The sequence below is a fragment of the Brassica rapa genome, unplaced genomic scaffold (assembly GCF_000309985.2).
Source record: "Brassica rapa cultivar Chiifu-401-42 unplaced genomic scaffold, CAAS_Brap_v3.01 Scaffold0235, whole genome shotgun sequence".
Taxonomy (NCBI): Eukaryota; Viridiplantae; Streptophyta; class Magnoliopsida; order Brassicales; family Brassicaceae; genus Brassica; species Brassica rapa.
Genome location: NW_022610179.1, coordinates 1 through 11,174, shown reverse-complemented (window position 1 = coordinate 11,174; position 11,174 = coordinate 1). Strand labels below are relative to the sequence as shown.

Sequence of the window (11,174 nt, the reverse complement as noted above, 5' to 3'; positions counted from 1 at the left end):
TTACGACAAGTTCCTAGAGCTTGGAATATAAAGCTTAACCAGATACTTCGAGGCTTGAACTTCAAGCATTGCTCAAAGGAGCCTTCACTCTATTGCAAAGAAAACGACCAAGAGCTACTTATTGTCGTAGTCTACGTAGACGATCTTCTAGTTACTGGTTCTTCTTTGACCTCTATCCAGAATTTTAAACGAGAGATGGCTGCAAAGTTTGAGATGAGCGATCTTGGACTATTGACGTATTATTTGGGAATAGAAGTGTTGCAAGGTAATGACGGGATCATTCTCAAGCAAGATAGATACGCACAAAGAATTCTAGAAGAAGCTAATATGAGTTCTTGTAACTCTACTCATGTACCTATGGAGTTAAACGCAGCTTTCTCCAAGTCACTTGATGAAATGAAGATTGATGAAAGGGGGTATCGCCGTGCCATTGGATGTCTCCGTTACCTGTTACACACGCGACCAGATCTTTCTTTTAGCGTAGGTGTTCTCAGCAGGTATATGCAGGATCCGAGGACGTCCCATGGTGCAGCCCTGAAGCAAGTACTGAGATATCTTCGTGGGACTTGCTCCCTCGGACTGTACTACCCGCGTGACAAAGGTACTGAGCTGTTAGGTTATAGTGATAGCTCTCACAATGTCGATAATGATGATGGCAAGAGTACTACTGACACATATTTTATTTTGGTGAGAGTCCTATAACATGGTGCTCAACTAAACAAGAAATAGTGGCGTTATCATCTTGTGAGGCTGAGTTTATGGCTGCGACTGAAGCGGCTAAACATACGATATGGTTGCAAGAACTTCTAAGTGAAGCTGTTGGGAAGAAAAGCAAGAAAGTGGTGATCAAAGTGGATGATAAGTCTGCCATAGCACTTAGTAAAAATCCTGTGTTTCATGGCCGAAGTAAGCATATTCACAGGAGGTTTCACTTTATACGTGAGTGTGTGGAAAACGAGTTGGTCGAGGTCGATCACATTCCGGGAAGCAAACAGAAGGCGGATATTCTTACTAAGTCACTTGGAATAATTAAGTTCAAAGAGATGAGAGAGTTTATTGGAGTTCAAAATGTGTGTGAAGACAAGTTCAAGCTTAAGGGGGAGAATGTTGTTGGATAAGCTTGAGATACAAGTTTCCTTTTCCTATTTTAAGTTGTGATTATCTTTAGGATTAGGAGATATGATAATACTAAGTGATTTAGGATATTTCGAGTCCTATATATATATGGATGCAAGGTGTGATGCATAATGTGTGATTTTGAGACTTGTTATTTGTGATTGAGATCTGATTGAATAAGAGAAGGACTTCTTATTATTGTGATTCTATAATATCTTCCCATATTGCAAATGTTTTGCCGCAAAAGGCATGAAGTATCATCAGTAGTGCTCGTCTCTTATAAGACAAGTATTACAAGCTTAGCGTGTCAATAGCAGCAAACAAAGTGGAAAGGATGAAAACAGAGAGGTCACACAATCCTTTAATACAAAAACAAACTGATCTCGTCTGTTCAAATGAAGCTACTGTACTTGTGATCACATTCACACATCGTCTCTACTCCGATGCTCCAAGAGCAATTGCTCCAGTTCTTCCCTGCGTCTGTCTATCTCCTGCAACATCAAGGGTCAATGATTTAGAAGCCATCTGAGGAATGGAATGCACATATAGACACTACAATAAACTCAAACTATCACTACTTGCCTCAAGATCCTTGACAGCTTGTTCTTTTGAGATTTCTTTCTGCTGTCTAGCACGTTTCAGAAAACCAATGCATAAAATCTCCTGAAGTTCAGACAAACGATCAAAAGATTAAACCAAATCAAACATAGCAGATCCAAAACTGAAAAGAGATTGATCATATAAGCAAAGATACAACCACTACATCAACCAAAAACTATAATGAAGAAAAAGATTCAACAGTAACGCAAGAGAACATAGGAAATAATAGAACTATGAATGTGACATCTTACTGAAATCAAATAGATAAGACCACACAAGCGAGGAGCATGTAGCTTGCGATGTTCTGAAGAAGCAAGAGATCCTTCCTTTGAGTCATATAGTCAGGGAAAGCTCTTGTCATCACAGCCACACTGATACAAAGCAAACCAATATATATAATCTTTACACCAACCAAACAATTGTCTCTTTCTTGAGCTCCTCAGTTACTTACAAAATCTGAAGCATTCCTCTCCCAGCCCAGTACTCAAGAACCTTTGACACTTTAAGGATGAATCCCCACTCTGTCTCGGCTAGAACCACAAAACAAGCGATTAACACAGCCAAGAGACGACGAACATCAATGGAGACAATAGAAAGAGAGAGAGAGGGGTTATTATTATTACATCACAAGATAACCCTGAAAATGTAAAACTAGGTTCGTGAACAAGACAAACGTAATAGCTGACTTATCTCAAGTATTCTATTTCTATTGACCAAATAGTAAAGTATGTATATAACAGTTTGTTCACAAAGAAGGGAAGAAGAAGAGGATGAGACGGAGGAGGAGGAGGAGGCTGGGCGGGGAGGGGTGAGGGGGATGGGAAGGGGAGGAGGAGGAGAAAAGACTCTAAAGATTTATCTATATTCTATTGTTCTTAAATCGAATAGTATAAAGCAAAATACTACATTTCAATTTGAACTGTTATTTTTTTCTAAAGGTAAAAGATAACAATCATACATAGTAAGAGGACATATGATTTACAGAGGAGCAGGTGGCATTGTCATTGTCCATCTTTTCTAATTTAAAATTTAATATCATACACTATATTATACCATATTCTTTATCCAAATGGTACGATCTTTGTTTTACTGGTTCACAATGTTTACCACTTTCTTGGCCTTTTTCGATTATAAAAGTATAGTCTTGGTATGTTTTTGCTTGTAATTTCTTAGTCTTGTCAATAAATATAAACCAATTGGTTCGTAAAAATGATACACCAACAAAACATAACACATGGGGTTTACGAAAAAATAAAATTTGCAGAGGTGGTGGGAGAGATGTTGCAAAGGTTAATGCAGGAGAAGAATCCACCATAAGAAGTAGAGGAGGAGAAAATTTCGGTGGGAGTAAGTGGGGAGACGACGGGTTGCGATACTGGCAGAGGAAAATATGGTGGTGGTGGTGATGCTTCAGATGAGACACTGACAAAATAGTTTTACATACTAGAAGAGAACACATAAACATATATTGTTTATCTTCTTTGATTATTTGTAGGAACTAATAGTGACATGAAAAAAGAAGAAGTTGAGAGAAGAAAAGAGTAAAGAGGATGATATAGCTACAGAAACAAAAGAGAATAAGAAATATTGTATTATACTACACTTTTTGAAGGTATATAAATTATGTAAAATAATATTTTCAGATGAAAAATAATTTTTGCAGCTAAAACAGTCATGCGCTTTGAAAGCTCATATCACAATATAATTACTATAATTACTTTAACAATATTAACAAATGACAATGCATTTGTTGCCATTGTGTGGCAATGCATTGTTTGGAAATGGATTCACATAGAATAATCAATACACATATGAAACCACTTAAACTCTTTCCACTTGACCATTTAAGGATTTTGGGTCAGATACTCATGCTAATGTAAATTGAATATTGTTATAAATATCTTTATTTTTTATTAATTTTAAATCTTATAACAGGTAGCAATGGATAATATTGATATATCACTGACGAGTAAGACAACAACATTGGTTTTTCTTTGGACGACTTAAAATGCAAGTCATAAATGATCGATCTATGTCATGGCCTATGCATACTTTTTTGCAGTCGTCATCAGTTTTACAATATCCTTGGTACTTGCATCCACCAGCTGGAAATCATTTAAAACAAATAATATGAATAGTTTGTCAAAAAAAAAATTAAAATTAACTGATTTTATCTAGCGTTGTTATTTATATGAAAAAATATGAGTAAAAATATTACCAAAGGTTTGAGAAAAATGATATGAAGCAATTAAGAAAATGAAGAGCAGAAATGTAAACTGAATCTTTTCTGTTGGCATGATTATCTTTGTTACTCTTCGTTTGATGAAGATAAATTATAAGTTTTTTGGTTTAGAGCCAAAATGGTTATCTACAGTTATATACTTGAAATTTTACTTTACCAAAAAAAAGATATATAAACATACCTAAAATGTAATTGACTATTGCAGTAATACTTTCCCATGAAAATCTTGCACTATTTATCACAACTAGATTTTTTGACCAAAAAAATAATTTTAAAATATCTGGGTCCGCACATAATGCATGCAAAAAAGATCTAGTTGTTATAAATACTGCAAGATTTTTATGGGATATTATTACTGCAATAGTCAATTATATTTTAAGTGTATATATATCTTATTTCTTGTAAAGTAGATTTGTAAATATAAATTTTTAATTTTATAGTTGAGGGGTTTTAGTACCCTTCAACTATTTTTGAATCGTAAAAAAACTCTTAATTAATTTTAAATCTTTAACCCTTCAATTTATAAAGTGTTAACATTTGTCACTCTCTGTCTATAATTATGTAACAAAAAGTGACATACATTATTAGTTTGTAAGTTGAAGTATTAAAACAATAAAAAAAATTTGAAAGATTTTATTTTGATTGAATAATAGTTGAGAGTTTTAATCACTGAAACACATTTTGAAATAAATTGGTTTATATAAAGAGTATATAAGTTGATTTTTCTCTGATTATCACATGTTTCATGTTGACTAATAAAAATTTGGCTTAGACAAAATGATTGTAAACTGTAAGTGGGACTATGGTAGCTGAAGTACAGAAAGAACATAATTGTAAAGTCAGTTAAGGAAAAATTGTTTATCGGATAACGTGGATTCCAAGTAAGAAAAAATTGATTAGCAATCATTGCAGGATTATACAAAAAGAAGATCGGATCTACGGAAACTAGTGAAGAAAAATATTTAGAGAATAACTTAGGGCGTTTGATGGTAACTATCATCATCATCGGCAACCACATCTTCACCATCAAGCATATCCATTTTTGTGTCCATCTCTGCATCACTCGATCGCATCAGCCAAAAGCTCACCATCTTTACCACCCTTTTCTTCCACAACTTCATCATCAAAACCATCCAACACATTCTTAGTCTTGTTTAATATTCAATTGTAATAAAACCATCGAAATAAAAACTAGTTAAAAGGAGCATCATCTCATGGATCGGTAGAGAGGCCTGTACCATACAACATAAGAAAGTGGACAGCCCATCAACACATAGATTGTGGAAAGGAAAAAGATCTTCACACCTATATCATTAATATAGATTGGGGAAAGTAAATCTGAATCTGAAAAAGTAAAGTTGGAGGAGAATATAGATTGGTTTTTGAAAACTCAAAAATCAGAAACTGATCAATCGTTTTTTTTTTAAAGAAGGGAAAGTGACAGCTTAGTTATGAAGGGTTGTGGTTAGGAGAGAGCGTAGTTAGATTGAGGACATATAGGACATTGCACAAAGAGAAAGTGTGTCTCCAGCAACAAGTGACCTATTGTGTAATTTGAAAGATAAAAAGTGTCTTAAAGAGTAAAAAATTCTTTTATCATGGAGTATTTATCTTTGTGTTACTAAAATACTTCGAAAATACATTTGAATAGAAATCTCAGTATGGAAATATGACCATATGAAAACAGAAATACGAGTCAGCAAATAATAGTGGAGGGTACAATGGAGCTGTTGATGAGTGGCACGTAATCACATCTCATGAAAGTGCGTAACGAATCCTCTTTAATTAGCTTGTGGGACCTATTTACGACATTGTTGATCTCGACCTTTTGTGCTTTGTGTTCGTTTGACTTTTTGTTAAAGTATAAACATACCTAAAATGTAATTGACTATTGCAGTAATACTTTCCATGAAAATCTTGCACTATTTATCACAACTAGATTTTTTGACCAAAAAATAATTTTAAAATATCTGGATCCGCGCATAACGCTTGCAAAAAAGATCTAGTTGTTATAAATACTACAATGTTTTCATGGGATATTATTACTGCAATAGTCAATTATATTTTAAGTGTATATATATATATATATATATATATATATATATATATATCTTATTTCTTGTAAAGTAGATTTGTAAATATAATTTTTTAATTTTATAGTTGAGGGGTTTTAGTACCCTTCAACTATTTTTGAATCGTAATCAAGATATCTTAATTAATTTTAAATCTTTAACCCTTCAATTTACAAAGTGTTAACATTTGTCACTCTCTGTCTATAATTATTTAACAAAAAGTGACACACGTTATTAGTTTGTAAGTTGAAGTATTAAAACAATAAAAAAAATTTGAAAGATTTTATTTTGATTGAAAAATAGTTGAGAGTTTTAATCACTGAAATACATTTTGAAATAAATTGGTTTATATAAAGAATATATAAGTTGATTTTTCTCTGATTATTAGATGTTTCTTGTTGACTAATAAAAATTTGGCTTAGACAAAATGATTGTAAACTGTAGTAAGTGGGACTATGGTAGCTGAAGTACAGAAAGAACATAATTGTAAAGTCAGTTAAGGAAAATTTGTTTATCGGATAATGTGGATTCCAAGTAAGAAAAAATTGATTAGCAATCATTGCAGGATTATACAAAAAGAAGATCGGATCTGCGGAAACTAGTGAAGAAAAATATTTTTGATGGTAACTACTCCCTCCGTTTCGCTATGTAAGTAGTTTTGCTTAAAAGCACGGCTATTAAGAAACTTCAACTTTTTCTAAAACAACAATAAAAACGTTTTTGTATTTATTGCACACGTTCATTTTGTCTGCAACATTTAATTAGAAAGAGATTATTGTTAGTAATAAAATTAATAAAAAATAATATCAACAATCACACGTTTGAGTTTTCTAAAAACTTTTTTACAACATTTTGGAGCCAAATTTTTGTATAACTAATTTAAACTAAAAAATCAAAATTTTATGATGGAGCCAAAGTAAAACTTTTGAACAGTTTGTAATATGCTTATTTAAGCTTCAATTTCTTTGTCGGGATGAAGCTCTCCAATATCATAATGCATCTTGTTCAAGTCAAATGGCCGAGTGAACATCTGGAGGTTTGATTGTGTTTTGTTGATTTTTTTAACATTTTCTGTTTTGTTTTCTTTTTGACTTTTTTCTTCATTTTGATCCATAGTTTTATGAAGAAAAAATAGATCGAAGAAAGTAAATCAAAAAGAAAAACTAATGGAGTAAGACAACATTTACGGTGGTATTTATAGTGAATTTAGAAATAGATTTTTTGGTAACTAGTAGTAAATGTTAGTTGACTGACATTGTAAGTTGTGTTTAAAAAATTGAAAACTAACGACAAGGCCTTTAAGTTTTTTAGTGGAATATTGTATATTTATTGTTTTGGGTTCCGAGAACAACTTATATTATGAAACAAATATTTTTTGGCAAAACTGCTTACATAACGAAACGGAGGGAGTATCATCATCATCGGCAACCACATCTTCACCATCAAGCATATCCATTTTTGTGTCCATCTCTGCATCACTCGATCGCATCAGCCAAAAGCTCACCATCTTTACCACCCTTTTCTTCCACAACTTCATCATCAAAACCATCCAACACATTCTTAGTCTTGTTTAATATTCAATTGTAATAAAACCATCGAAATAAAAACTAGTTAAAAGGAGCATCATCTCATGGATCGGTAGAGAGGCCTGTACCATACAACATAAGAAAGTGGACAGCCCATCAACACATAGATTGTGGAAAGGAAAAAGATCTTCACACCTATATCATTAATATTTTCAAAACCAGCATTAGTTCAACTTTCATCCAAATCAAAACAAAACTTCATAAGAACAGTTAACATTAGAAGATTCATAAAAAAAACAATAGTATAGTGTCAAGCTCACCTCCGCCTTTAATTCAGCAGACCATGGTTGCAATTACATTGAATACCCAGGCACAGAACGATACCTGAAAACCAGCAGTACAATACAAGCCCCCGTCAAAAACATTTCACGTAAAGAAGGAACAACAACTCGTAGTGAGTGAAATAACATGTCTCTGGGGCATCAAGAAGGAACTGCCTTACATCCATCACCGAGTCTTGTAAGAAAATTAATACTAAAGTAAAGAGCATTCCTTTCGGATTGTCTTGTAAGGACCAAAGTCTCCACCAACCCCAGGACCTGCAATTTCAATCAAAATTTCCATTACACAACCAATGTAGAGAAACTCGCACATGAAGAAGAAGTAAAGACCTTCATCACAATCAAGACCAAGCCACGAGAAGAACAGCAGCTTCGCTTTGATATCTCCAAATCGGTATCCTCAATCCTCAGCACAAACTTCCCTCCTTTGGACTCAACAAATCTGAATCAAAACTCACCAAAAACGAAACTAAATCGAGAGTCAGAGACATACCTTTAGAGTCTAATCTTACAGAAGAAGCCTCAATCTCAGAGTATCCGTCCCAAGCTATCGCCTTTGCCGACCAAGCCGAGATCTCTCTCTCTTCTCTCCGGCCGTCGTCTCTTCTTCTTCCTTTCTCATGTCCGAACTTTGCCTCCTCTCTCTCTCTCTTTTGTCTCTATGTCTTGTTGTGTCTTAGGGAGAAGAGAAGACGACAAGGGAAGAAGAAGAACAGCCGTCAGAGAGAGAGAGAGAGAGTAACAAAAAAAATATATATATATGAGACCAATGTTTTTTTTTGTGGTAAAAAAAAACTTGGGTTTTGAGATTTCGATTTTTAGTTTTATATTTTTTTTGACAAAAATAAATTACTTTCATGTTTAAACAGGAAACTAAAATATTTTTAGCGGGAATAAAAAAACTTTAATAAACACGAGGAGACATTTTCCAGAGTTTAAGCGGAAAACTAAAATATTTTTAGTGGAAATAAAAACATTTTAATATTATTAACTCTGAAAGTCTTCTAACATAAAACACACAAGAATGCTTTCAGTAAATCGTCTAGAAGACTTCATGCAGAGTCGTCTATACCCTAAATATACTTTAAACCCTTGTCCGAAAACTCGCTAGGCGTAACGCGTGCGGTTGGGTAGCGCCTAGCGCCAAATCCATTAATCGGAGATTACGCGGGGATTAATCGGGAAGTAATTTTATGGATTTTATATATGTCTAGGTCTTATATAATTAATATATGTACTAAAATGTTTAATGACATTCAGACTAGTGGTTATGTGCACCTTCAAACTCATGACATGCCGATGTTCGAGTGAGGCAAGCTCATTTTTTTTTGAATTTTTAAGTTTAATGAACTACGAAAAGACTAATATATCCATGTCTTCTACCTAAATCTCTGCGATTGTTTTTACAGAGCAATGTCAGCCCTTCATTTTCTATTGCGATTTCATTGTTTAATCTTATTATTCTTGATGATTTTAGTCACAATAGAACAGATCAAAGAGATATATGTGATTCGGAACCTAAAACATACAAAAACGATGATTTTTTTAAAATAATATGTTATTTTTTGAATGGAGTACTAATCCGTTTTTCATGTTTTCTCTACAGAAAAATGACAAACGATAACAACACTCCCATTGACACTACCAATGTCACAACAATTCTACTCAACGTTGCAGCCACTGATGCAACAATGACAACCGCTGGAAATATCACAGCGTCAACCACTGAAGCAACAACAAGCACTATCCTCCCTGCGGGAAATGCTGCTGATGAAACCACTCGCCGTAGCTTATTCGGTGCTGGTCTTTATCAGACGGGTTCAGTTTCAGCAACTGCAAGTGGTCCGGTGGCAGTTCAAACTCCTCCAGCTGTCCCTAGTGTGTTCACTCAAGGACTGATGCCAAACCAGTTTGATGGCAAAGGCTTCAAAATGTGGCAGAAGAATATGATGTTCTTCCTGACAACGATGAAACTGGACAAGTTCATCCAGGAGGACAAGCCCCTTATGCCTTACGGGATTGATGATGATCACAGTCTTGCAACTGTTGACATATGGGTGCAATTGTTTAATCTTATTATTCTTGATGATTTTAGTCACAATAGAACAGATCTAAGAGAGAGATGTGATTCGGAACCTAAAACATACAAAAACGATGATTTTTTAAAAAAAATCCGATCAATGCTCTGATTAACACCAACTCGCAGCGGTGGTCCTCCGCCTCACGCATTCTCGCCGATTAACCGGCCGCAGAGGCCGCGTTTTTGAACAAGGCTCTAAACTCAAATAACTAACTAAGTAGAAACAAATAATTCATTAAACTTAAATATAAGTTAAAAATTGTTTGATATACATAAAACTAAACACATATAGATTAAAATTTTAGTTTTTCAAAAAAAAATGTTAAGATTCCAAATTCTAACCCTAAAAAAAATTGTTAAGATTGCCAAACCCTAAGCCAAAAAATATCATATGACTCACTGCTTTCATTCATCTATGTTGAAATCAATTTCATTTTATTATATTTTGATTTATATCACTTGCAACTGTTTATAATTACATCATTTCAATTTTTCCTCTATCAAAAATATTTGTCTTCCAGAAGAATTTCATAACATTAGAAGACTTAAAAAAACTCAACAAACTTCATAGGGTTATATTCGTAAAAACAAATTCTGTTTTTTTTTTGTCGTAAGGAGCTGGTTGTAATTTTACAAGGCTTTTGAGTTATTTTTGCATTTGATTCAAGTTTGGGTATATTTTTGCAATCAAAATCATATTTGACAAATTCCCCTTATAATTTTGTAGATATTTTAAAACTAATGGTATTAAGATTAAAAATATATAATTTTATAAAAATACATAAACTTTTGAAAATTATTTAGTAATGATAATTGTATAATTTTCAAAAGTAGAATTACATACTATTTTTGAACTTTTAAAAATATTGGATATTTGTGTTTTGTTGTTATATTATTTTAATATTATATTTGAATATATTTAATTTAGTGATGATTCGTACGTTATTATCCTATTTTAAAAATTACGCTATAAATCAATAATAAATGCATTTTCCAATGTCACAATTAAAAATAAAATTAAAACAGTATTTCAGATTTTGTAGATATTAAAGGAAATTAAGTAATCGTATTTGGATCAGAAATTTGTAGATAAATATATCAATATACATTTAGAAGAACGCATCTCTATTCTTTTTAATACAAAATATGGTTTAAGTAATAAAATGGATAGAAAATTCCTAATTTTATAAGACCCCA

General features: G+C 33.0%; 2 long non-coding RNA genes and 1 pseudogene across 2 annotated transcripts; 1 reads left to right on the top strand and 2 right to left on the bottom strand.

The window, feature by feature from the left end:
- Positions 1 to 1,347: 1,347 nt before the first annotated feature.
- On the bottom strand, positions 1,348 to 2,337 carry LOC103862267 (annotated as a pseudogene).
- Positions 2,338 to 4,773: 2,436 nt separating this feature from the next.
- Positions 4,774 to 5,551, bottom strand: LOC117129901. Its single transcript, XR_004453422.1, has 2 exons — positions 5,197 to 5,551; positions 4,774 to 5,073 (listed from the first exon to the last, which is right to left on the bottom strand). It is a non-coding gene; the product is annotated as an uncharacterized LOC117129901 (long non-coding RNA).
- An 840-nt stretch (positions 5,552 to 6,391) lies between these two features.
- Positions 6,392 to 7,355, top strand: LOC117129902. Its single transcript, XR_004453423.1, has 2 exons — positions 6,392 to 6,521; positions 6,596 to 7,355. It is a non-coding gene; the product is annotated as an uncharacterized LOC117129902 (long non-coding RNA).
- The last annotated feature ends 3,819 nt before the right edge of the window (positions 7,356 to 11,174 follow it).